The sequence below is a fragment of the Cervus canadensis genome, chromosome 24 (assembly GCF_019320065.1).
Source record: "Cervus canadensis isolate Bull #8, Minnesota chromosome 24, ASM1932006v1, whole genome shotgun sequence".
NCBI classification, from domain to species: Eukaryota; Metazoa; Chordata; class Mammalia; order Artiodactyla; family Cervidae; genus Cervus; species Cervus canadensis.
The window spans coordinates 20,508,391-20,536,126 of NC_057409.1; the positions used below are offsets into that span (position 1 = coordinate 20,508,391).

General features: G+C 40.6%; 1 long non-coding RNA gene across 1 annotated transcript; it reads left to right on the forward strand.

Annotated features, from left to right (window-relative positions):
- Positions 1-1,374: 1,374 nt before the first annotated feature.
- On the forward strand, positions 1,375-21,418 carry LOC122426104. The gene is made up of 4 exons (XR_006265121.1): positions 1,375-1,517; positions 11,816-11,827; positions 12,242-12,247; positions 21,408-21,418. It is a non-coding gene; the product is annotated as an uncharacterized LOC122426104 (long non-coding RNA).
- Positions 21,419-27,736: the final 6,318 nt, after the last annotated feature.

The following is a 27,736-nucleotide window of genomic DNA, read 5'->3' on the forward strand; positions in this document are numbered from 1 at the left end:
GACCTTTCATCTAATCTAGAGCTGTCTAGGCAACTCAACCAGATGACAAGACTTAGAAATAACAGATGTTTGCCTTCTAGGGGTAGACCACTAAGATGTTCTTGCACATGTACTCTTCTCTCTAATCTCTTTTGACATCTCCTTTGTAAGAAAGCCTCATTCCGCTACCCTGGGCTTATTCTCAGAATATGCCTGTGGGAAATGGAATATTTCCTCATATCAGTAAACAAGAATGTCAGAGTCATCAGCAATTGCAGCTATCATGGATGGTGAGCTTGTGAGCCCTGAAAGGAACTCAGGAAGGAAAGAATACCTGCCATCTGGCAGTCATCAGAGTGCAGGCACTCCCTATGCTGAGCCCTGAGGAACCCAGAATGTGAAAAAACAGTATACTCGCTCCAGATAGCCCAGGTACATGTCAAAGAAGTAATTCAGTGAGCCTAGATTTTGTGCTGCAGTCCATGGGGGTTGCAAAGGGTCAGACATGACTGAGTGACTAAAAAACAACAATAAGAATTTGTGGACAAAGGTCCATATAGTCAAAGTCATGGTTTTTCCAGTAGCCATGTATGAATGTTACAGTTGGACCATAAAGAAAGCTGAGAGCCAAAGAACTGATGCTTTCAAATTGTGGTGCTAGAGAAGACTCTTGAGAGTTGCTTGCACAGCAAGGAGATCAAACCAGTCAATCCTAAAGGAAATCAACCCTGAATTTTCATTGGAAGGGCTGATGCTGACAGTGAAGCAGCAATGCTCTGGCCACCTAATGCAAAGAGCTGACTCATTGGAAAAGACCCTGATGCTGGGAAAGATTGAGGGCAGGAAGAGAGGGCGTGACAGAGGATGATGTAGATGGCATCATTCACAAACACTGTGAGATGGTGAAGGGCAGGAATCCTGGTATGCTGCAGTCCATGGGGTCGCAAAGAGTTGTACACGACTTAGTGACTCAACAACAACAACATCAAACTCTAACATCTTTCCATACATAGAAAAGTGTTAAATTCCTTAACTTGAGATATCTGGTTTCTTTAATTAACAGTAATCTTTCATTGTTCCTGACTACCTGCCCTTTGCTGTAAAACTCCTATATGTTATAGCTCCTCCCCTCACCTCCTTGGAGCAGTTTCTCAGAGCTATCTGAAATGCTGCTACCTGTAGTCCTGTAGCATTATGCTACAGCAAATTCTGTAGTCCTGACTTCCATCAGACTCAGTTGTGTCTGACTCTGTGCGACACCATGGACTGCAGCACACTAGGCCTCCCTGTCTATCAATGTCTCCCGGAGCTTACTCAAACTCATGTCCATCGTGTCGGTGATGCCATCCAACCATCTCATCCTCTATCATCCCCTTCTCCTCCCACCTTCAATCCTTCCCAGCATCAGGGTCTTTTCAAATGAGTGGGTTCTTCGCATCAGGTGGCCAAAGTATTGAAGTTTCAGCTTCAGCATCAGTCCTTCCAATGAATATTCAGGACTGACTTCCTTCAGGATCGACTGGTTGACTCTCCTTGCAGTTCTCATTTTGCTCCCAAAAAACTTAAGTTGCAACTCTCATGTTGTGCAAAAAAGTTTTTAACATCTGTACCCTTTATTGTTCTCTCTAGTTCTGTCCAACCAAGGAATATTTCTCTCTCTGTTCTGCGTTTTCTCTTTTCCCTCTGATTTCATCACTGAAGCTCTGGGCACAGCAGTGATTAACACTCTCTGAAGCACTGATCTTACTGTGCCTTTGGACTCTTCCCTCACCTGGAGTTAACAATTCTAGACTAAAGTCCTGTATGTGAGACTCAGGGTTCAAGGCTGGAACCTATCTACTTTTAAGTGTGGGTTTAGAAGTGTTCATATGATTGAGAAAATCATCTCTTCCAGGTGGTTGCAACCATGCTCCTGAACAGTCTCCATGGGGAATGGAGAGAGGATCCCCCAGACTCAGTTACTCTCTCTGGTATCTTCATGCAATGAACAAACTTCAGAATGGGATAGCTGTGTGCATTGATCTCTTCCCTTTTTCTCTTGTATGAATCTTGGCCTCCTTTAATTGCTTTTTTCCCCCTTTGCTGTGCTGTCTGCTGAGTTGCTTATCTCCTAAATATCCAGATCCAAGCCTCTTAGCTCTGGCCTACTCTGCTACTAACTTAATTACAATGGAATAATCATAGAGCATAGCCATTTAGTGATGTTGGGGGGCCAATCAGAGAGCTCAGGCTCACAGGTGGGAAATTTGATGCCTAAGGCCAAAAGAACAAAGATAAATTTATCTATTGAAAGATTGGGCCCAGTTTGTATTTCTTATTTCAACACCCAAAAGTGACTGAGATTTCATAAACCATATTCGAAATTAATCATAACATTACATAAGTACATTCAGAATCTAGGTCTTTTCATTGATTCAAGGGTAAAGATTAAGGTAGCCTATCCTATCCATTATAACGAGGTCTTGGTTTGTTAAAAATCCATTGTTCATTTGAAGTGAATCAACCACTTTTCATGAAGGAGTGTTTAAATATAACAATAAGCAAATGGATGCATATTAAAAAAAATTGGGTGCCAATAGCTGGTTCTGAAGCTCATTAAAGCAAATGAAAGACTTGGAATGTTTTCTTGTTTTTTTTTGGCAGAAATTACACATCCACACTGCAAGTTTAATGATTCTATGTTTGTGATTAAAACTTGAGTAATAATTTTTTTCCTTTGAAGAAAATAATAAATGCATGTGGCATCTATAATATTTAGTACTTCTCTGTCATATGGTAGAATTTCTGGGTGCTGAAAAATATTAACTCCTTTGCATAATAACACTCAGGGATAATTTTTATCTTATGGCTCTCATTATATCAATGAGAAAATAAAAATAAAAGGATTGTGTCAGGTTGGTGGCAGGATCCCAATACAAATTCAATAGCACACATAACCCAAGCCTAGGGTTAGGGCCTCCTGTGGGGAACTGGAAGACATTCTTGGATTAGCTGCCATACTGGCTCATGAAGTCAGAATCATAACACCTCGCCTACCCCCTGTTTCCTATCATATGGGCCTTCTGTGGGTAATATTAATTTATAAGAATCTTTATGCAATTCCTATTACATTTAACCTACACAGAATTAAAAACACAAATCTTGTTCCCAAAGGCAATGTAGAGGTCACTATTGATGAACCACTTGTCTGTCCCTTGCTTTCCAAACATTTCAATTTATCAATTCCTTAGTATGCTTTTTCCATTTCAACACCCCCCACCCTCAACAAAAAGCAAATCCAAAAATTAGCCGTAGGACTGTAAATCAAATAGGGACAAAATCAAATTGAGACCTCTCCCAGGAAACCCTAACCTTTTCTGACCAATGGGCCCCCCCCCCATCCATTCCCACAGTCCTTGGCCAGCCTGGTTGGCTCTGGGAAGCTGGGCGTTAAAGGATGACCCTGGTTGTCTGGTTCCCAAAGCTGGAGGGTTTATTCTTGTTTTTGCTCAGCTGCCGGGCCAAATAGAATTCTATTTAAAATAGCATTTTTTTCGCCCCAACCTTGGCCTCTGAAGTCTTCCAGAATATTGGAAACCTGTTAAAGCATAAACATATGTCACGCAGCAAGAGGGATAGTCAAAGAAATCAGGATGGTAGAGTCAAAGATGCAAATTAAAACCCGGGAAGAATCAATTAAATAGGCACCAAAGGTCTGTTTAAATGATTAAATGAGACAGAAGTGCATCTTGAGATGAATAAATTACAAGAATGTGTGAAAAAAAGAAATGAAGGCAGGAGAGGCTTGTGAAGGGGAGGAGAGGTGAATAGACAGTGAGAGAAGACAGTGAATACAGGTGGTGTGCTCACGGTCTCAGGGTTTGGTCATTAGATTGATTAAATATGCAAAAATGCCACCATAGCCTCTGGGTAATTGCAGAAAACACGAATACAAATGGTGACCTCCCACTGCTAGAAGAATAACAAGAGGAAAACCATTGCATTCCCCCAAGGAGCTGTGAGCATGTTTCCTGATAAGCCACAATTTCTTTTCATACACAAGGTAGTGTGTGTGTCCTCAAGCTTAATTGTGAGGAACTGAACTTTTTGGTCTCTCTCTTGTCCTGTTGAAAGAGACCTGGGTTAGGCTGCCTCATAATAATCCTTGTCATTGTTTATGCTTCCTAAATGCTTTCACATATGTCACATAATCCTCAAAACAAGGTGAGAGTGCTGAACATCATTACAACTCCAGCCTTCTTGGGCCACAGCAGGAAAACAGAGAAAGCTGGGTATCCAAGTTCACATAGATCAGGGCTGTGATGTGCAGTTGGGCAGGTTGTGCAGTGTACAAGACTTCTGGTTAAGAGGGTGAATGAGAGCTGAGACACAAACCCTGTTCTCTTCACCACACTGTGCAGCTTGGTACAAGCTTTTCTACCTGGAAGTAGTGGCATCCTTTCCTAGTTTCCAGAGGAAAGAGTTAAAGGCCAGGGGTGTAGGGCACCCCACTCCAGTACTCTTGCCTGGAAAATCCCATGGACGGAGGAGCCTCGTAGGCTGCAGTCCATGGGGTTGTGAAGAGTCAGACATGACTGAGCGACTTCACTTTCACTTTTCACTTTTATGCATTAGAGAAGGAAATGGCAACCCATTTCAGTGTTCTTGCCTGGAGAATCCCAGGGATGGGGTCGCACAGAGTCGGCCAATACTGAAGTGACTTGGCAGTAGCAGTAGCAGCAGTCCCTGAGCTGGCCTTGTGTCTCTTGGCATCCCTCTCTGATTCAGTCTTGCCCAAGACAGTTCTCATCCTTTCTCTCTCTTATCCTATTCACGGTGCTCCCTTCACTTCTGACTCAACAGCCTGAAAATACTGCAGTGTTCAGTTATCTAGTCTTTTAACTGTTTCTCAGTTTTTTTGCAACTAATAATCCTTTTAATTTTTGATTGTTCTTCACTGTTTCAAAGGACTTACATTGTCTGAAAAACAACCTATGCAGAAATTCTGACTTCACCTCACAGAGAAATACCTCATGGAAAATTTCTCAAGGTCCCAGCACTGGCCAGCAAAGCCTGGGTTAGAAGCAGATTGCTATAAACTTCCCTCTTAGCACTGCCTTTATTGCATCCCATAGATTTTGAAGGACTTCCCTCATAGCTCAGTCAGTAAAGAATCTGCCTGCATTTAAGGAGACTTGGGTTCTATTCCTGGCTTGGGAAGATCCCCTGGAGAAGGAAATGTCAACCCACTCAGTATTCTTGCCTGGAGAATCACATGGACAGAGGAGCCTGGGGTTGCAAGAGTTGGACATGACAGATTTTGAAAGTGTTAGTCACTCAGTCATGTCCGACTCTTTGCAGCCCCATGGACTGTAGCCCACCAGACTCCTCTGTCTATGGAATTCTCCAGGCAAGAATATGCTAGAGGGTAGCCATTACATTCTCCAGGAGACTTTCCCTACCCAGAGATTGAACCTGGGTCTCCTACATTGCAGGGGAATTCTTTACCATCTGAGCCATCAAGGAAGCCCTAGTTGTCGTGTTTTCATTGTCATTTGCTTCTGGGTATTTTTTGATTTCCTCTTTGATTTCTTCAGTGACTGCTTGGTTATTCAGAAGTGTATTGTTTAGCCTCCATGTATTCATGTTTTTTATAGTTTTTTTCTTCCTTTATAGCACTGTGGTCAGAAAAGATTCTTGAAATGATTTCAATTTTTAAAAAAATTTACCAACACTATATGATATCTAGAAAGACGGTACTGATGAACCTATTTACAGGGCAGTGATGCAGATGCAGACAGAGAGAACAGACTTGTGGACAAAGTGAGGGAAGGAGAGGGTGGAATAAATTGAGAGAATAGCATGGAAACATACACATTCCCATATGTAAAATAGATAGCCAGTGGAAATTTGCTGAATGACACAGGGAACTCAAAGCTGGTGCTAGGTGATGACCTAGAGGGTGGGATGGGGCGGGGGATGGGAGGTAGGTTCAAGAGAGAGGGGACATATGCATACTTATGGCTGATTCATGTTAATGTATGGCAGAAACCAACACAATATTGTAAAGCAATTATCTTCCAATTAAATTAAATATAAATTAAAACAAAACCCCCCTGGTTCCATCTCTGTCTTCCGAGCAACATTGCCTTAGGCCTGGCATCCCCTAGCTGACTCCATAACCATCTCTCCTGGCTAAGTTCCAAGTAACTGTACCTATTTTTAACTCTTCCATGAATCTAGTCCTGGTTTCGTCAGATAGGCAGTAGGACTTGGTCTCTTCTATGCTGAAATTTGATGAAATGTCCACTTAGCTTTGGCCCAGCACAAGGGCCCGGGCTTCATTCCTTTTGTTAACATTGACTGCTGTTTCAATGGGATCTGACACTCCTCCCCTCCCTTCCTCAAGGAAGCCTCTCAGTTCAGCTCAGTTCAGTCGCTGAGCTGCGTCTGACTCTTTGTGACCCCATGGACTGCAACACGCCAGGCTTCCCTGTCTGAAGAAGGAAGCCTCTAAAGGGGCCAGTTGATCCCATCTCCATGTTTCTTCCCCTCAGACTGAATCGATTCAGAAATCATCTCTGGGGGGCAGGAGAGAGGAATTTTTATTTATGGATATAAATAGGACATGGCAGGGATCCAACAACAAAATGCCATTCTGATTATCTACCTGCTCCCTCCCAAGCTGCGGAGCTGGGGGACCAAGACTCCGACAAGGCTGGTGGACCTAGGCGGGGAGGAAAGTTGTTTTCTGAAGGCAGGTTGTTTGCAGAAAGAGATCCCTGAGCAGCCTGCCTTGTTGCATCAGTACCCGACCCCCCCAAATTTTTAACTGTGGGACAATTTCTTGACTATGTTGTGTTGGTTTCTGCTGTATAACGACATGAATCAGCCAACACGAATCTCGCCTCTCTCGTGAGCATCCCTCCACCTCTGCCCCAACATCCCACCCTCGAGGTGGGCATGGAGTGCGGGGCTGGGCTCCCTGTGTTATACGGCAGCTTCCCACTAGCTATCTGCTTTACATGTGATAGTGTATATATGTCAGTCCTAATCTCCCAGTTCACCCCACCCTCCCTCCCCCACTGTGTCCACAACTCCACGCCATCTTCCTCATTTGGGATGGTGGGGTGGTTGAGGAAGAGAGAAGCAGGAACTTCTTCCTGGGTCCTTCCGTGGGAGGGTGGAGGGGTGGTAGAAGAGATAGTTTTATGGGCCAGAGAAGGACTATAGATGGGATGACTTCGTTCCCAGGGATGGAAAGATTCTCAAGATGGCCTTGAAAGTGAAAAGTGAAGTCGCTCGGTTGTATCCGACTGTTGGCAACCCCATGGGCTGTAGCCCACCAGGCTCCTCCGTCCATGGGATTTTCCAGGCAAGAATACTGGAGTGGACTGCCATTTCCTTCTCCAGGGGATCTGCCCAACCCAGGGATCGAACCCTGGTCTCCTGCACTGCAGAGAGACGCTTTACCGTCTGAGCCACCAGAGAAACCCCAGATGGCCTTAGGTGAGCCCTTCTCAGAGCATCTCTGAGGTTTCCCTGCCCTGTCCACAGAGGCGACTCATAGAGTGACTGCCAACTCTCCAAGATCCCTCTACGAAATTTGAAGTAAAATTTCGTTTATGGACATTGAGTGAACCTCCTCGTTGCTCTGTGTCAGGGGTCCTCCCACTCTGTGGGTGTATTTGCTGGAGATGATGTTCACAGGGCAGAGGGGAAAACTCTCTCTTTCATTTTTTTGTAAGCTATTGATGATTTTGCCTGATAACCCCCTGAGAGAAATTTTATCCTGTGTGAATAGCACATTCATTATGAAATTATTTACGCTGCAGTATGTTACTGGATTAGGGGCTTCACTGGTGGCACTAGTGGTAAAGAACCCTCTTGCTAATGCAGGAGATGTAAGAGTTGTGGGTTTGATCACTGGGTTGGGAAGATCGCCTGGAGGAGGGTAGGGCAACCCACTGAAGTGCTCTTGCCTGGAGAATCTCCATTGACAGAGGAACCCAGCAGGCTGCAGTCCATAGGGTCGCACAGAGTCGGACTTGACTGAAACAATTTAGCATACAATCCCGCACATGTTACTACATGAAGGCCAGAAGGCCAGCCTGAGACTCCGGAGACAGACGATCATTCTGATGTTGGTACTAACTCTCCGTGGGGTGCTGGCTAAGTCTGGATATGTCTCTTAGGTGCTTTGGACATCAGTGCTGTTGTTTTTGTAACAAGGCGGTTATATCAGCTGGATTCTTCCAGACTCAATGTCCCCCACGTTAATGAGCTCTGAGATATTCAGAACAGGAAGAAGGCTCTTGGTTGACGAGGTATTAAACATCACATTGCCCCTCTCCACAATGATTTCTTAAAACAGTAGGAAGGAGTCAAATTTGACACATGCCTGGAGTATTGCTAGTTGTCACTGCGTTAGCAAGAGGCCCGCTGGCTTCCTTATCTGGTTTAGGAGTGGAGATATTTTATTTACAAACACCATCTAATTAGAAGATGCACAGTGTGCTGCAGAGAAATGGTGTTGGTAACAAGTTCGAAAGACTGCTGGGTAATATTTCACAGGTAAATTATCTCTATGAACATAATCGGTTGCTGCTGAGAATGGGTTATTTAAGTCTCTGGAGCATTAAGGAAGACATTGATTTCCCATAGATATAAATCAGCAGAGAGTGTGAATATACATTTTATCAGAAAATCTATATAGGAGGAAATAAGAGAAGAATAAATGAATTTCTTTAGGAGGAGGGATTAAGTCTATGAAAGGTTATATTGTCATAGAGGCTCACTACTCATTTCTGTAGGATGGGAGACGAGTACAGCCTTATAACAAAGAAAGGATCATATTAACTGGACAATGTCCCCTTTCACAGAAATCTTCAGGTAAGGGGAAAAAGTGAGACAGCAGCCAGCAGGATTCCAGGAATATATGTGGCAAAGGTTTCTACTTTAAAGTTCAAAATAGGTATTCTGTCCCCCCCCTCCCCTTTTTTTTCCTAAGGAAATATTTTGAAAACTGAAACTTGTACTGGGAACCACTGACCAGTCATAAGTCTTTTCTACTCTGGAAACTTGGTTGACATCCAGTTTGGATAGATTAGCTAAGTGTTATTCCAGTTATAGTCCACCTTGGTTTTTGTTTTTGAAATTGGGTAGTTTTATTACAATTAATTCACATTAACTTTGGCTAAGAGAAAAATTGCATCACCTGTTGGAATTCCCAATTTTCTCTTAAGCTAGTGACTTTTGTAAGTCTTGACAGCAGTATACAGCATGTTCTTGCTGTTGAATCCATGGAGGATAGATTTTGTGTATTTCTGAATCTAAGTAAATCATCTCCAAACAAATTTATCCTCTTGAAGTGAAATGTGAAGCTTAAAATTATAGAAAGATTCAGAAGTGAAAGTAACTTGCATAGGTTCACATAGTTGTTTCCTGAGACAGGCAGGACAAATCTTCTCTTGATTTATGGAGAAGACTTTTCATGGTTGCCATGACTCTGAGATAAAGTCACACTTGAATCTTTCTGTCACTTTTTCCCTGTATCTCCCACACACAGTCAACTTTTAGTTTATATTTTATAGGCAGGAAGAAACCTAATAGATTACTTGTAATTATTGACAAGGCATATATGTTTGGAAAATTCAACTCAAGAATACAACTAAGCGAAAGTCAATGCAAGTAGGGGGATAAGAATGGCTTGAGGTGGCTTCCACATTACAAACGCATTGGGAAATTCCAAACCAGTTACTATCTGTTGAGTAGAGGAGAAATTTCAGAAAAGTTGAATCTAGTTTGAGATAGATAGTGTAGCTATTTATATAGCCATAGAAAGATGCAGGTATACCTATAGATAAGTATATGTATGTACATGAACAGACATACACGTACATACATTGCATTTTAAGAGAATGACACGTGACACATATACCGTTCCACCTCCTAGGTGGCGCTAATGGTAAAGAAACTGCCTGCCAATGCAGGAGACTTAAGAGACACGGGTTCAATCCCTGGGTTGGGAATATCCCCTGGAGGAAGACATGGCAACCCGCTCTAGAATTCTTGAGTGTAGAATTCCATGGACAGAGGAGCCTGACAGGCTACAGTCCATGAGGTCGCAAAGAGTCAGACTTGACTGAAGTGACTTAGCATGGGCCAGGGCATTATTCCACTGCACTGAACATCTCCAGAAGCCACCATTCCTATGAAATACAATGAGAATAGGAACTCCCACCCCACCCCCCAAATTGTACAATCTGAAGTGCTGGACGTTATATTTAAATATTTTAGAGTTGTTGTCACATAAATGTGTAATTTCATTCAGTTAGTTCAGTTGCTCAGTCGTGTCTGACTCCTTGTGACCCCATGGACTGCAGCACATCAGGCTTCCCTGTCCATCACCAACTCCCAGAGCCTACTCAAACTCATGGCCTTTGTGTCGGTAATTTCATTGGGTGTGTTTTAAGGTTCTTTTGAAATTTCTTAATCATGTATTAATATTTGCTATCTTTTTTTTTAATAAGTGAAATTGTTTTGCTGGAAAACTATATTTAGAAAATCAGTCTAATTTGGATGGGGCTGCTGGATTTGACAAGACTTATTTCAGAGGTTGTTAATTTGTTATAAGTAGATTTAATGTAGATAAAACCCATTCTCCTTGTTGGCAAGATAAATAGTGAAACCAGGAAGTTCCCAAATAGAACACAAGCTAACACACAATTCTCATCTTGGCATCTACTGCGATGTCTGGAATTCCTAATATTACTCATTCCTTTGAGTCATGCTGTTGTCTTGAGAAGGGCTCCTATAGGGCCTTGTTAAAATGATGTGCCCCACTCCTTGGACAGAAAGATCAAACCAGTCAATCCTAAAGGAAATCAACCCTGAATGTTCGTTGGAAGGACTGATGCTGAAGCTGAAGCTCCGATACTTTGGCCACCTGATGTGAAGAGCTGCCTCATTGGAGAAGACACTGATGCTGAGAAAGATTGAGAAAAGGAGAAGGGGATGGCATAGGATGAGATGGTTAGATAGCATCCCCGACTCAGTGGAATGTATTTGAGCAAACTCTGGGAGACAGTGAGGACAGAGGAGTCTGTCGTGCTGCAGTGCATGTGATCACAAAGAGTCAGACACAAGTTAGTGACTGAACAACCCGCTCAAGTCGGGCAACACACACCTCATTAATCATTACTGTTAATTTGACAAATAAAACATTTATTATGAATCTGATATTTTCCTGACGATAAGCTCTGGTTCACATAAAATTCTACTTAATTCCAAAGAGAATCTGAATCAACCTAAAGTAGAAAGCCTATATAAACAAATTTGTTCTAAAAGTGTAATGATAATTATCTGAAAAGACAGATGATAAATGTGTTTCTCTTGACAGAGTGTTTGAGTGCATTTAGGTGTGACTGCAGAGTGTTGTGGTGGTTTGCTATTTCATTAGCTAAAAGCATGATCTGCATAGGATAAATTTGTTAATATGCATTTATGGTCCTTCCTCCTTCTCCCCACCCTTGGTGCTAAACAGTGCTCTCAGAGTCATGACATACTTCCCATAGCTGAGTAGAAAGTATTGAGATGGACAAGCACCCAGTGTATGGTCTGGTTTTTTCCTGCCTTTGCCCATATTTTTCCTGTTTAGCTTCAACATGTTGATAGGTTTAAAGGATGCCGTCTCTCTCTACTTTTTTTTTAACATGCATTTGGTTGAAGAGTCAACACCTAGTTTCTCTTCAGAAGCCCTCCCACATCAACGGAAGCCCTATGAATGAGGAAAACTCACAAGCGAATTCAGGAGGAGGGATTAAGGATTCACAGTATATATCCGAGAAGAACACAGATTCAAGGGACTGTAGAACCACTGGCTGAAAGACATACATTGATTTAAGAAGTGATTATATAAGGACTTCCCTTGTCGCACACTGGATAGGAACAAGCCTGCCAATGCAGGAGACACATGTTCGAGGCCTGGTCTGGGACGATCCCACTTGCAGTAGAGCAACTCAGCTTGTGTGCCACAACTACTGAGCCCACACATTCTAGGGACTGGGTGTCACAAGTACTGAAGCCTACACACCCATAGCCTGTGCTCTGCAACAAGAAAAGCCGCCACAATAAGAAGCCCGAATACTACAATGAAGAGCAACCCCTGCGTGCTGCAACTAGAGAAAGACCCCGCAAAGCAACGAAGACACAGCATAGCCAAAACTAAAATAAATAGATAAAAATTTAAACAATGAATGAACTATTTATAGAGAGACTTTAGCTCAAAGTCCACAATTACATTTTTATTGTCCTACATTCCTCATCAGTGTTGCTTCATGTATGGTTGGGATGTAAGATTTGTGCATATTTGGAAGGATGCAATGTGTGTAGAGGATGTTTGCTTGAAGTATCAGCATCATGTGCTCTTTCCTGCTCGTGTGCGAATCTACTCTCTCTGTTTGATTCGGTTAGGCTATAATATCTGATGCCAGGGGTGGAATTTATGACTCAAGCTTGGCCATTCAGTGCCTCACAGCCCCTGAACCACAGTGATTATCACAGAGGCGGAGATGAGTGAATCCAGGGGATGTGCATGAGTTCTTGGGAAAATTCTCTTCTCTGTTGGATTGAACATGGAAGAGTATGACCCTGAAGTTGTTAGGAGTCACCACGTGGAGTCTGAAAATTAACGCAATAGGAGGGAGAGTCAAGAGATGGAGAAATTTTGGCCCTACTGCTTTTCTAGCTCAAGTATGGGCATTACCAATGACAAAGTCATAACCACCAAAAGGTTCTGGTTAAGTCTATCGGCTGCTTCAACTTAAACATAAGCAAATGCTGAGGTCTTCAGACATAAGAGATATTGAACCTTGTCTTTTTAAAGATTCGTGACCTGTAATGAATTTGATTTTTATTACCCCCTCTTTTTAAATTACTCTTATTAAAAATTTCAAGTTAAATTACAAGAAAAACTATTATTTTTAATTCCTTCCACTACATGTAGCCTGTTTTATCTTTCTTTCACAGTAATTTGCACCACTTTTGCAGTAAAGTTATTTGTATACCTGTCCATTACCATGAATAATTTTAAGATCCTTTCAAGAGAGAACAAGTCTTGTACATATTATAACACATTCCTCTCATACTACACCTCTATACATTAGTTGAAGTTACTTGAAAGCTTGTGTGAAGTCAGGTAACGGATGTTTTAAATTCAGGAATTGAGCCAAAAAAATTAGGTAAAGAAATTAAATGTGGAGCCAAGATTTATTGATACTTGAAATTAGGCATATTTAATAGCTGACCACCCACTAATAAAGGGGAAGAGACACATGCAGAACTCCCGAATAACAGCTAATCCTTGTATAATATAGGCTTTGTTTCAAAACCATTCAAACACATGTAGTTACACACAGTCATTTACAAGAAATGTTGTTATAAAACGACAGTGAATTTTCTCTACTTTGTCATTTGTTTATGTGTATATCTCTTGCACTAGACTGACAGCTCCTTAACTTATATCCATAAGGGTTGGTACTCAATTTATTGAGTGAATGAATAAAATATAGAATAAATGAAAGAGTTTTCCCTCCTATTTTCATTGCTCATTTGAAGCATTTCCTTCTATTTTTTCTACTGCTCTCTGACTGTTTCTGCCTGCCGTTTGAGTGGCTCTCTGTGGGGTCTGTGTGTGTATGTGTGTGTTTGCATTTTTGTGTGTGTATGGCAGCAGTCAGGGGCGTTAGGGGCACTGTGAACTTTGGATCTTTCTCTAACTCTTTAACATAAAAATATTTCTGCCTCTTTCTTCAGTTCCCTGTGTGTATGTTGCATTTACATCTTATTTCAGATCTCAGCTTGGGTATCAGAGCACAAATGGATGGCTTCAACAGTGTCTATTTGGGGTGCACTGGTTGGGTGGGTGGTGAAGAATACAGGAGGTGTCTGTGTGCTCCACATTGCCCACGTTCACAGAGATTCTGGCTTTGTCTGTGTGAAAGGAATAGCCAGACTGTGAAACAGTTTGCTTGTTTTGGCCCCTTACATTTTTGGATCATTCCATAACCCAATCAATTGTGTAGCAATTGGCTCTAAATTTGCCCAAATGGAGTCAGTTGAATACATATGCACACTTAGGTACTTGCAGGGCCACCCCCACTGTGTTTGGCCTGAGCATCTTATAGACAAATCCAGAGGTTGAGGACCTGCATGGACATCATGGGAGGCAAGAGAGAGTAAGGGTTAATGGCACAAGTTCTGGAGTTGCACTGTCTGAGGCCAAGCTCAGACTGTCACTTACTAGCATGCAGCCTCAAGTACATTTGCTTAATTTTGTCTGGGCTTCATCTTCCTCACCTGTAAAATGGGGATAGGTCTAATGGTGTTGTAAAAATTGAATAAGAGAATCCATGAAAAAATGGTTAGCTTAATGCCTGCCAAAGAGTAACTCTTGGGAGTTGTTGACTGTGATCCTTGTCATCACCATCACCAGCATCATCTTCATTAGCATCTTCCATAAGGACAGATATTCTTGATAACTAGGCCAGAGGAAGGAATGTTGAAATTTGAGGGAGGGATATGAGATTTCATATCAGGGCAGATGATCTCTAGAAGTTGGGGACCTTGTGCAAATCAGGCTAGGATTTGGTCCAAGCTCTTGTGGATGCATTTGCTGCTTCTCCTTGATGAGCCGCTACCCAGTGAACCAAAGTTGGTCATAATTTGTTCACTGAAAATCCATAATAATCCTTAAGTAATTTATTGTGGGTAATTTTTTGATGGTGAGTTGTAAATATTACTTTTGTTTGAAAAGACATACACACACACGCACACAATAATAAAGTAGATAGCTAGCGGGACTCTTCTATAAAGCACAGGAGATTCATTTCAAGGCTCTGTGATGACGTAGAGGGGTGGGATGGGAGGGAGGTCCAAGAAGGACCTACATGTATACATATAGCTGATTCACTTCACTGCTGATTCACTTCAATATAATTGTAAAGTAATTATATTCCAATTTAAGAAAAGGAGAAAATAATAGTCATAAGCCTTTAAATAAAGCTAGATGGAGAAGCAAGATCTTCCTCCGTCATCTATCCATCTATCAATCTATTCATCCATCCATACATACATCTAATTTATCTACTTACCTATCACTGATCTTTACACATAAAAGCAGCCTTTTCTGGCTTCTGGCTTCTTTTTTCTCATATAAATTTTGGGACTCTCTGTCATACCACCATATCATTAATTTCTTTCTACTCCAGAAATGTGTTTCTACGTGAGCTACTGCATAAGTGTATCATACCATATGTGGTGGGTGCAGCTGTGAGGTCCACTGGAGGAAATGGATTTGAAATAACTCAGAGAGGGCTGCTCCTCCTTGGATGATGGATGGGAGGAACACATCAAGACAAGTTCTCTAAATAAACAACAAACTAGAAACCCTTCTTGTGCCTTTTTTACTCCATCAGTTTGTATTTGAGCCATGAGTTGTCTTTAAACGGAATGTATAAAGTGCAGCGATTTCTGAGGACATCAGCTCCATTGTTTGGTGTCCAGGCTCACTCACTTTCCCTCCTTCAGACTACAGTTCTGCAGGAGCCTAATGCTGCTTGACTGTTTAGAATTCCTGACTTGTTCTTCCACATTCTTCAAGCCAAAAGGCATTACAGTCTTTTATAAATAGAGGGACCACCTTCTATTTACCCCCTGAGGAGCGAGAGTAACAAAAAAAGGAAAAGGTTAGAAATGGTGACAAAAGCACAGAAATAGCCAAACACTGGACAGAGATAGGAGAAGCTGATCTGCAAATTGCACCTTTGGGCTTGAAAGGAAATGATACTCAAGAATTGCAATCCTGTTGGATGTTTTTTCTCCTTTGGAATACTTCCTTTTTATAGAGGTGAAAACAACTTTGTTTTCCATGCTCTAGATTTCTTTTTTATCCTTGGTGTGACTCCCTTTTAACATGTATTTCTCCTTCTCTTTTTGAATCTGTGTCTTCCTTTTGTTTGCCTTCCACAAGATCCTTCTGGTTTTCCCTTGCCTTCTGTAAACTGAATGGATGCGTGTGCATGTGTTTATGTGGTATGTGTGTGTGCACACGTGTGCATGTGTCTAAAGGGGAGGAAATTTTAAAATTAGAGAAACCAACTGAGTTTGGAAAAAGTTATGTCCTCTGAGGCACCTTTTTTTTGCCATGTACTTTGAGACACATATCCTGCTCAGTAGTGTGGTATACCAAAAACCCATAGTGAGTGCAAACAGTGCGAAAAAATGTCTCTCTTTCCTGCTTTCATATAGGTTACATGAACCAAAGTCACAGATTCTGGGCTGAAGTGGTGTCTTTTCTGCTTTCTAGGTGAAAAGTCAGTCAAGAGACAACGCTTTGTGCCTTGTGTCTGAGGAGTCTGCCATAGGGTGCAAAAGTTATTTTACAAGTTGCCCAATGAAAGAATGTTGTTTGTGCAAGATCTGAGGACCAGAAGTGCTTATTAGGTGTACCTTGTTAAACTAGTGCCTGATTTAATCATAATGATTGTCTTTTGTGGTGGGGATTAAATTACAGAGCATCTGCTGTGTAAACAGGTAGACAATTGAAGTTCTGCTGGAAAGAAAAGCACCCATCTGCACACTCCTGGAAATGATCTGATTCCTCTAAAGTAGAGAAGAATTTGAAAAATCTGACATTACAACATTCAGGCAGCTGGGGAAAGGAGCTGCAGCTTTTACTACAAGATCCATATATTTTTGGTCTAATGTTCACTCCCGCAGGATGAAAATTAAACCCAAGCACAAGCTAACTCATAATCACTTTTCCTATTCTGGAAAACTCTGAAGAACTGCTTTAAAAAGTTACAGTTCTTTCAGGTTTCTTTAACGTTTAAGTGTTAGGTAAAGGTTGCAATTGTAGTTACTGTGCTTCTCCCTTCCAAGATCTGAAAAATTTAATGGGTACCTGAGGAGAAAGGTTTAGTTTTGTTTAAAAATGGTGCTATGGTAAAACTTGGAAATTTTATTCTTTATTTTCTCATTTCAAGTCAAAGTTATTATTTTAAAAAAAAAAGGTCATCTTTTGGAGAGTAAGGTCATATACCTCAAGGCTGTATCAAAATTTTTACAATGGCACATGCCATGGAATTGATGAAATAAAAAATACAAGGGTTATTTTCATTCTTTGAGACTATTTTAAAAGTGATTGACTCTTTTTTCATCTTAAAGAAAGAATACACACACAAATGTACACATGCACATACACTACATTTAGGAGGATTAAACGTGATTTACCTAGTAAAATTCATTAATGATCTCCTTTTAGCTATTGCCCTGATTAATAAAGCTCTATTAGATTCTGCTACATCATTTAGGGACCTGTGAGTTGAATCACTATTTGAAATACTGTTAGATATCATATAAAAAAAGAGAAAGAGGAGATATTTTAAAAAGAAATACCAAATACATTCACACTCAAATGTAAATGATGCCAAGAAAAAAGAAATTGATAAAAAGTCTTATTTTGAAGTAGGGCTTTTGGGTCTCTATAATTTCATGCTTATAAAACACACATATGCTGCCTAAATTGGCTCCAAAAGCCTTCTGTGATTGTTCATGACACATATTCCTGGTTCTAGACCTCAATTTCTACCCAACTCCCAATATAATGTAAATTTTATAAGTGTGAAATTAAGTGAAATGATGTATGCCCTATAACCCTTATAAGTATGCAAAGCATGACCCAATTTTCTTGATTTTCTTATCACACACTATTTTATTTTCTAATAAATATTTGTTTTGCTCAAACTGCTGAAAGATAGGAGTTTGCACAACATATGATTTTTCTACATCCTGTTACACAAATAATTTGCTTTCTTTCCTAGGAAGTATAACTTTTGACCCATTTGAGATGAACCCTTCCATTTGAAAAACTTTGCTCTTAAAAATGATAGTTTGGGGACTTTCCAGATGGTCCAGTGGCTGGGACTCCGTGCTTCTAATACAGGGGTCTGGGTTCAATCCCTGGTTGAGAAACTAGATCCTATATGCTGCAACTAAGAGTTCATATTGCGCAAGTCCTGAATGCCATAACTAAAGATTTTGCATGCTTCAACTAAGATGGACTGCAGCCCCCTGCCCACCCTCCCCCTCTCCAAAAGTGATAGTCTTTAAGATGTAAAGCAAATACTCCCATATTATCAACAATTCAAAAGTAATAAAAATATTTCAAATTTCTGTATGCCTCTAGGTTTGCTGGCAGTCTGTATTAGATGACCAAGGTGTGCAATGAAATCTGAGGACCATCCCAGACTGTAGGTAAAATAGATTTCATAAGTCAGCCTTAAGATACAGCAATGTAAATACCCCTCTCTCTGTCCTTCCCACTCACCTACATATCAGATGCTCCTCTGGGAAGTTTTCCTCTCACTTTCTGTTTGATTTCCCTCACATGCAGAAGTAGGGCCCTCTCTGCCATGTTCTCAATGTAACTCTTCGTATATCATCTTATCATAATTATTCACATGTGTATACTGTCAGATGGTAAGTTATTTGAGGAGAGTAAGCATGTATTCAGGGCTTTCCAGGCGGTGCCAGTGGTAAAGAACATGCCTGCCTATGCAAGAGATGTAAGAGACCCAGGTTTGATCCCTGGGTCAGGAATATCCGTTGGAGGAGGGCATGGCAACCCACTCCAGTATTCTTGCCTGAAGAATCCCATGGATCATGATGCCTGGCAGGCTATGGTCCATAGGGTTGCAAGATTTGGACAGGATGACTGAAATGACTTAGCATGCACACATGCATGCAAGCGTGTATTCAGCTATATGGTCTTGAAACTGAATCCAGTGTCAGGCATAGAATAGACGTTTGATAAATATTTCTCACACGGAACAATACATTCAGCAGGAAATTTCAACTCCTATCATCTGGTAGTCAGTGGCTTTCAAGCTTTCTGTATAGTAATGCTCTGCTTAAGTATTTCTTTTCCTCACAACTCAGAACACACTCACAGGGGCACAAGTGGCAGAGAGTTTTGTGATACAGCATTTTCTCTCCTGAAATAGGTGTGTCATACATTTTTTTCTGTTGTATTATATTTCATTCCATTTCATCCAATCCTATTTTATACTATTCTAAATTTGAAATTTGGCTCTAATCCACTACATTGATTTCCTGAACTACTAGGTAACCCACAATTTGAAAAACATTATTTCATATTGGTGACTTTTGGCACATCTATTTTTTAAATTATGATTTCAAGGTAGTCTGTCCTGTTATTAAAGGCTATCAGAGATTCAGATTATTATAGCCATTTTCTATACACTTGTTCCACTGGAAATAACCAATGTATGAATAAAATGTTATTTCAAAATCTTCCTATTAGTACATTTATCCCAATGCATCTCTAGTATATTTTGTTAGTGTGATTAGCAAAAATGATCTAGTTCTGGTTTTACATAGTGTACTACAGTGTCCCTTAAGAGGTGCTAAGGAATGAAGAATTAAAAAGGTCATGTGTCCTAATAGTTGACTGGCAGCCATGACACATGCATATCTGAATTCATGTAACAAGGAATCAGTTACCAAGAAAATTGCAAAAGAGCTTTCTTGAAATAACTACACGGAGCACTCAAAGTCAGAGACTTAGACACTTATTGCAATTCTTGACTCCAAAACCACAGAGAAAAAATATATTGAACAAAATAATTTCTATGATCCAGGAAGCTAGCACCACAAATCAACTTACAAAAACATTTAACTACACACCGCAGTCAGCCAGCTGTTCTTCAGTTACAATGAGATGATGACTCGCCGGGAAGCCTTCATTGGAAAATGCATAGTTAGGAGGTAAATTCTTCTCTTTAAGAAACAGAGAGCACTAGTCAACCTCTTGCTGATTTCTATGATTTTATCCACCATAGACAGATGGACCCACCATAACATGGGTCCATTCCAGCTCCTGATTTGAGTCTCTCCCTCTTATCCATCAAGTAAAGATGGTCTTTCTGAATAACTCAAAGGGATCCCTCTTGAAAGTGACAGTGTTTTTGATGTTTTCTCATGCCTGAGCTAAATATAAGCTCTGCTTCTTATTATTTTTAATGTGAAGTTCTTGTGGGGGTTTCCCATGTGGTGCAGTGGCAATGAATCTGCCCACCCGTGCAGGAGACCTGAGTTCGATCCCTGTGTCAAGAAGATCCGAGAGGTAGGTACACATCTTCTTTAAAAGCCAGCAAAGCCACTGGGGTTGGATGCTTGGTAGTAGAGTTTTTAAAAAAATGCTTTGCTTTTCTTAGTTCAGTAAAGTTTTATTCTCTAGAGCTGCACTGTCTACTATGCTGGCATAGGCCACATGGGACTATGAAAATTCAATTAAAATAAAATTACTGAGTCACAGTGGTCACATTTAAAGTGCTCAGTATCTATTATTGCAGGAAGTTCTGTTAGGAACAACAGCTCTCAGTGGCTTTTCCCAGGTGCCTCAGTGGTAAAGAACCCACCTGTCAATGCAGGAGACTCCAAAGACATGGGTTCAATCCCAGGGTGAGGAAGTTTCCCTGGAGCAGGCAATGACAACTCACTCCAGTATTCTGACCTGGAAAAATCCATGGACAGAGGAGTCTGGTGGGCTACAGTCCGTGGGGTCACAAAAGAGGAGGACATGACTGAGCACACAGGTACAGTTCTCAAGAGAGAATATTTTATTTGATTAACTTCTGATTTCTTCGGTCGCTTGTCTGATTGTTGGAAAGGAAAGATGGCAGGAGCATTGAGATGTGAGAGTGGAGACTTGTCTACACAGAAAACCATTTATTTTGGCTCTAAGGGCCTCTTGTCTTAGTGTGCTATACCCACTATAAATGGATCATTAACATGGGTCCATTCCAGCTCCTGCTTCTGAGTCTCTCTCTCTAATCAATCTTCCTCACTGCTTCCAGAGTTACCATTCTAAATCACGGATCAGTGTAATTCTTTTTTTTTTTTTTTTAAGAAAACTTCAAAATGTTCAGAATAACTTCTATTCTTGCTTTGGATTCATCATGGGGCAAATCAGTAGTTCTTAATCTTTTCCTCTGTGGGGTTTATGTTCTGGTGACACTCTAGGCCACCTACCCATGCATCTTTAGTCCTTGACTCACACTGTTCCTTGGAGCTCCAAGCAAGTTGTCCATGCCTCTTAGTTCAGTTTATTTTTTTAAAAATATTTTATTTTTGGTTGTGCTGGTTCTTCATTGCTTTGCACGGGCTTTCTCTAGTTGGTGAGCAGGGGTTAAGGCTTCTCCTTGCAGTGGTTTCTCTTGTTGCAGAGCATAGCCTCTGGGCTCAGGGGCTTCAGTAGTTGCAGCATCTGGGCTCAGTTGTTGTGGCGCATGGACTTAGTTGCTCCACGTCATGTGGAATCTTCCCAAACCAGGGATTGAACCTGTGTGCCCTTCATTGGCAGGCAGATTCTTCTCCACTGCACCACCAGGGAACTCCTTCCTTCAATTCATGTGCCAGAACCTTTGGGAAAACTGTGATCCCATCAAACTCAAACTTACCCCTAGGTTTTTAAGCATTCACAGCGTTTTACTTGCACCTCTATTACAACATTTTTCCCCCCAATTAAAGTTTTACATGCCTAACTCTCCCACTGGATTATAAGCTTTTTGAAGAAAAAGAGACCAGGTATACCCATATCCCCCACAGCTTTCTACACATAACTGCTTAACAAGGTATGTGTAGAGAGAGTTAAATTTGGAGTGAGGAATTAAACAACTGGCTAACTGAAGTCGGGTGAGAGTTTGTTTAAAGAAATACTGCTGAGGGTTGGGTAGGGCTGTGAAGGACGCAGACGGGAGGAAGGCTGAACTTACCACGAGAAATCTAACCTTGGCCATGCTCAAGAGCATAAGAGAATTGTGAGGCAGCCCTGCAGGCTGCCAATGTTTCATAGGTCACACAACACCACAAGGCATTCCTCCTGGTGGAGATCAAGCTCAGGCAGCGTGAGTCACTCTCTCCCTGAGCTCATGTGGCACTTAATCCATAGCTCTGCTCTATTCCGTGTCCTCAGATCGGGCACTTCTTGGCATCAGTGCTGCCATCTTATTCTGTCTCCCCTCCTCATTGCACGCTCTGCTCCGTTCATCCCAGGTCCTAGTTTCATACATTCCACAAGGAGGTTCTCAGCAAATTGCGGCTGAATAAATCCAACTGTGAGCTATGAAACAAGTGAGAAAGGTCGCCACAGGTAGAGTGTAAAACATGACTACAAATAGGAATGCAGAACGTGATGCCAGAATTCTTTTATTTATTTTCAAACAGCCTGGGGTCTTTGGGTCATCTTTCCCGCTTAACACAACCATATCTTGGCATGCCTGGAATTCTGAATACTGTTTGATCAATCATCACTTCTTTTTTTTTTTTTTTCCCCACAAAAGGGGCTGTTTTTACTAGAGATAAAACTCCCTTTCCTCATCTTCAAAAAGAAGCTCAAGATGTTTTTTTTTAAAAAAAAAAATTCCCCCCTTTTGACTTTTCTCTCTCTGTGTTTCCTGGGATCAGTGTGAAGTGAATGTGAAGGCTCACGGCTGGGAGTGTGAGGAACTCTTCCCTTGAGTGGGAGGGAAGTTCATCAAAGCACACGTGTGGCCAAGGAAGCTTAAAAATAAAGCTGATTTCTAAAGGTGAAAAAAAAAAATTCATTAAGCTTTCAATAAGCTGCTTTTCTTTTTCTTAAGAAATCAGTTGATTTACTTACCAAAAAAAAAAAAAAAATGCTGCCAACAGAGGAAAACGCAATGCACTTTTCCAAAAGGATCCTTTGAGTAAAAGGAACACGTAAATTCCAAGAAAAGTTAGTTAGAAAGAACAGTTTATTCTCCCTGGTGCCTTCTCATCACATCAGTATTTATTCCCCCCACATGCCCTTTATTTATTCATTTTAAACCATCATAGGTGTCTACATGTTGGTCAGGACATAAAGAACTTTTCTTACCACAAAGACCCTTTTGGGACACCACGTGGAGACCTCAGCTCTCCTTTTAAACTCTCAGGACTCTGAAACCTAATGTCTGCAGAGACAAACAGGAGGGCTACTGCAAGAAGGCAGAAGCCTAAGTAGTTAGGATGTAGGCCTCTTACCAAGAAAATCACTGGGCTGTTCCAACACGGGCTGCTTTGCCATCAATCCATAAGATGGAGATAGGGCGTGCCAGTTTCAGGCTGTGTAACTTCTATTTACTGAAACTGTAACACATATTCATTGTAAGCTACAATTATCCACAGTTTAGCCTGTTTATGAAACCGTTTTGTGGTTATTTATTAAAAATAAAATTTATGTGTGCTTATTGAAGCTATATTTTGGCAGGCAAAAGAGGCTGGCAGAAATGTTTGAGTCAACAGCCAGGCTCCAGCCACTCTTTATGTCGTCATATAAAAACTTGTCAAATAATATTTAGTTTTTAATCTTCAGCTGCAAACATAGGGTTAGTCATGAAAATATTCTGTGAGTAGGTCTCCTTGAAACAAGAACCCGGGTGTTTGGATTTCAGTTAAGGTGATAATTAAGTTTCTGGCTTCTTTAGGAGCAATCTGTTATTCCTTTCCTTCCACTAACTTCTATTACCTGTTTTTTTTGTCCAAGTTACTCATGTCTTTAAAGAGCTGTTTCATAATGATTTTTAAAAATATAAACTATCTGTTTATCTATCAGTTCAAAAATCCAAAACCAAATATATTATCATGACTAAGAAGAAATTATCCTGCCGGCATAGTCATGGTTGTCCTGTATTGAAAATCTTTTGAATGCAAATGGATTATTTATTCTTATGAAAGTTTTTAGTTGTTTAAATCACCATACTTACTTTTTGATGCCTTCTAAGAAGAAGGTTCTTCTCAAAGAGACCACAGTTGTTGGCTTCAGAAGTGTATGTTGTTAGTCACTAAGTCACGCCCTACTCTTTTGTGACCCCATGGACTGCAGCCCAACAGCTCCTCTGTCGTAGGATTTCCCAGGCAAGAATACTGGAGTGAGTTGCTATTTCCTTCTCCAGGGGATCTTCCTCTCCCTGGGATCAAACCCATGTATCCTGCATTGGCAGGTGGATTCTTCTACCAATGAGCCACCATGGAAGCCCCTCAGGAATGTATAGTTCATCTTAATGGATGAACTTACAAATAAACCAAAATGACAGGAGTTTGTTGATAGGAATTCTGAACTGAAAGAAAAATGTCATTAACTAAAGGACTTTTGAATTAGAGAGAAGGGATGTACTGTGAACAGTTGGAATAAAGTGTTCCTTTGCTTTGCATCTTCTCACACAAAGAGTAAATGGGACAAGAGGAAGGACTTAGTATGAAATTATTCAAGAGGAGATCTTTCCGGAAAGGGAGTTTCTGAGTTGTGATAAACAGGAGTTGAAAAAAGACTGCCCCATGTACTTCTTGCTACTGCTTAAATATCTTAGCTGTGAGTCATCCTTGAGATTGCTTGTAGTTTGCCTTGAAAGAATTTCTGATCTCAGCTATATGTTCAATATGTCAAATGTTGCCTGTCTCTCTGCCCCCTTTCTCCACTAGGATCTGACTTTGGTTCTTGTAGAAGAGTTTTTTTGAGGGTGCCCTTGTTAATAATAATTTGGTACTGCAATTTAACATTTGTTGCCCAGTCATAGTTCAATTCCATACATGTTTTATTTATTGGGCATTTTCTGTGAACAAAACTCTGTGCCATCCACTAAAGAGAACGTCAAGTTTTCTAAGACAGAGCCATTACTGGAAGAAGCTTATAAAATGATTAAGTATATTATCTATGAGTGATCTGTATCTCGTAGTCTATATCTACTGGAGTTTGGGTCCCATTAATGTGATGAAGTATTATTTTGTATCCACCATATATAAGAATTCTGAGGCCCGGAGATCAGTGGTTTGAAGACAGAGACTTGGCAAGGCTGGAGTGTGAGAATGGCAAGAGAGGGACCTGTGTGGATCAGGAAGACCGCAAAAATGCCATCGCAGGGTTTCAAGCAGAGAACCAAAAAAGACTAGTTCGAATTAGGTTCCCAAGGAAGTAGTCTGAGAGAGTTGAGTAGGAAAGATGTTTCTAAAAAAGTGACCCAGGGCTTAATATATGGAGACATTTGGGAAGGAAGAAGGATTGGGTAGAGAAAAAAAAAATGATTTGGGGTCTGGCTGACCTCACGGGGAGAAGTGATCCTTCAGAGTAGTCCAGTGATACTGAGACATTTGGACAGTCATACCCCCACACTCTGACGTCACTGGATATGCGCTTGCCCAGGATGAAGTGTGATCTGGGGTAAGGCAGTTCTCTGAAGCCAAGGTAACCCTAAATGGGGCTGATATCAAACCCAACTTCTGGATAAGAAGTCCTTCACTGAAGCAGAATTTGTGTGCTGTGTCTCAATGTCCACTGAAAAGAGTGGATTGGGAAACCACTCTTTTTGAATCGTTTGAATTGTTCAATGGGAGATGATGATAGTTGGAACTATTAGGGGGCCATTGAGTTGTGAGGAAGAGAATGGAATCAAGAAACATTTTTGACATAGATCCTACAGGAACAGAGGATGGATTGGATGAGGGGAGTAAGGGAGAAAAAGACACCAAGGATGAATCTCAGAGGTTGGCACAAACAAGTGGGAAGAGAAATACCATGTTCAGAGGAGGGAAGCATTCAAGGAAGAGAGCAAGGTGGGATTGGGTGGGTAGCGATGGGATTAAAGATTTCTCCTCTACACAAATTTGATATGCTGATGATTCAACCAAGTGGAGACATCAAGCAGAAAGTTGTATGTATGATTCTGGAGCTTAGAAAGGAGGTCTGCAAGGTTGCTTTATAATTGCTGCCTTGGTTGTTATTGTAACAAAAGCCAGTACTAACAGCCAGTTGCAAGTGCTAATTCCTAGCAAAGGAATGTGGCAAAATGGGAGGGAGGTTCAGCAGAGAACCCTGGGTAATAGCCAACTCTAGATGTGGAGGCATGAACAAATGAGGCGGAGGTACCATGTGACAGGAAGGAAGAAAACCAAGGCAACGTGCTGTTGTGGGAGCTTAGGAAGGCGGGCGCCATTTGCATTTCTTTTGATATGAATGAGGAAGAACATCTATTAAAATGTCTACTATTCATTTATTAACACTTTTGTAGAGACATTCAACATATCACATAATTCTTTCAAGTGTACAATTTTATTATTATATTTATGCTATTATTATTTTTTAGTAAATTTACCAAGCTGTATAACCATTACCATAAATTGGTTTTAGAACATTTTATTGCCCAAATAAGATCACTCATGCAAGTCATTTGTTTTTTTGCTTTTCTTTTGTCTGTTGCTTTCTTTTTAAAAAATATTAGTTTTGAGAACTTTAAAAAAAGGTATTAAAATTTTCTGGACACAGGCTTGAAAATATTGTTTCTTCAGGTTGTAATTTATTTTTCTACCTAGCTCATGGAGTTACTTTGCTATGTAGGAACTATGTGATTTTATGGAATTAACAGTACTGATCTTTTCTTTTTTGTATGCTTACTTTGTTTTTTGAGATTATTGGAAAGCTTTCCCTGCTGAGATTACAAAGATATTTTCCTACTATTTTTAAGGTTTTATTTTTTACACTCTAATTTTTAATGGAATTTGTTTTGTTTTCAAGAAAAGTGTAGTGGTCCAGTTTTACCTGGTTTTCCAAATTACTGGTCAGTTGTTCCAATATCAATTATTCACTAATCCATCTTTTCTCTATTGATTTGGTTAAATTACCACACTGTCTCCTTTGCTGATCTATTCCTGCCTTAGTGCCTTGCTGTTTTATTTACTACTCCTTAGAAATACAATTTAGTATCTAATATGAGACTATACTAGCATTTAGCTTAGTCTTCATGTGGCAGAGTTGATTCAGAAATTCATTTACTACCCTTTTTCTAGGGACCCCTGCTTCTGTCTTTTCCTTCTCTTTGACAGCAATCCAGCCCTTATTACAAGTAGATCTTGCTCAACCCCAGGCTTCAAGTCTATTTATTTATTTCACCAAACTTCCAAAATAAATCTGGTTCTTCAGCCAGATTAGTAATTTGGAAATTTGACTGCTTTGGTTGCATAAACATCCAAATTGGCTTGGTTGCCCAGGAATCTGAGGGTGGCTTGTCATCATCTGTGAGAAACCCATTTTGTGGGTGATTTAAGGTAAACAGCTTGTGATACCTGAAAAGAAGGGTTGACTGTCATAATTTCACTGGCAAATTGATATTCTGTTGAGTTGTCTGTAAGGAACAGATTTCCATGTCAATTTCATGTGGTTTTATTGCCTTTCTGGTAGTCTTCAAATAAATTTGGAGTTGAGGATTATTTATCCACTGACTGCTTAACAACATTGGCTATCTTTAGTCCCTTTATCAGCTCAAAGTAGTGTCCCAATTCTACAGAGCAATTTTTGAAGTTTTTAAAAATTTCTTTTTCTTTCCTCCAAAAAGGCTTCTGTATTTTAATATGAAGACCCTAAAATTTCAGTGGCTGTGGCTTGTGAAATGAAAAGAACTCAGAAAAGGATAAGAAGCCAGCTCCTATATGTCATTTTTCATGAGCACAGAGAGATGTTGCATACAATTCCTATATACTTTATACAGATGAGGAGAAGTTGTCAATTATAACCAAGATTGTACAGGTAGTGCTTACACCTTAAAGTGTAAGGTAAAAGGAATTTTATTCACACCAAAAGTCTAGGAGTAATTATGGTGGAGCAGACAAAGGACCAGAGCTGGTGTCTTAGGACATGCACTCAACT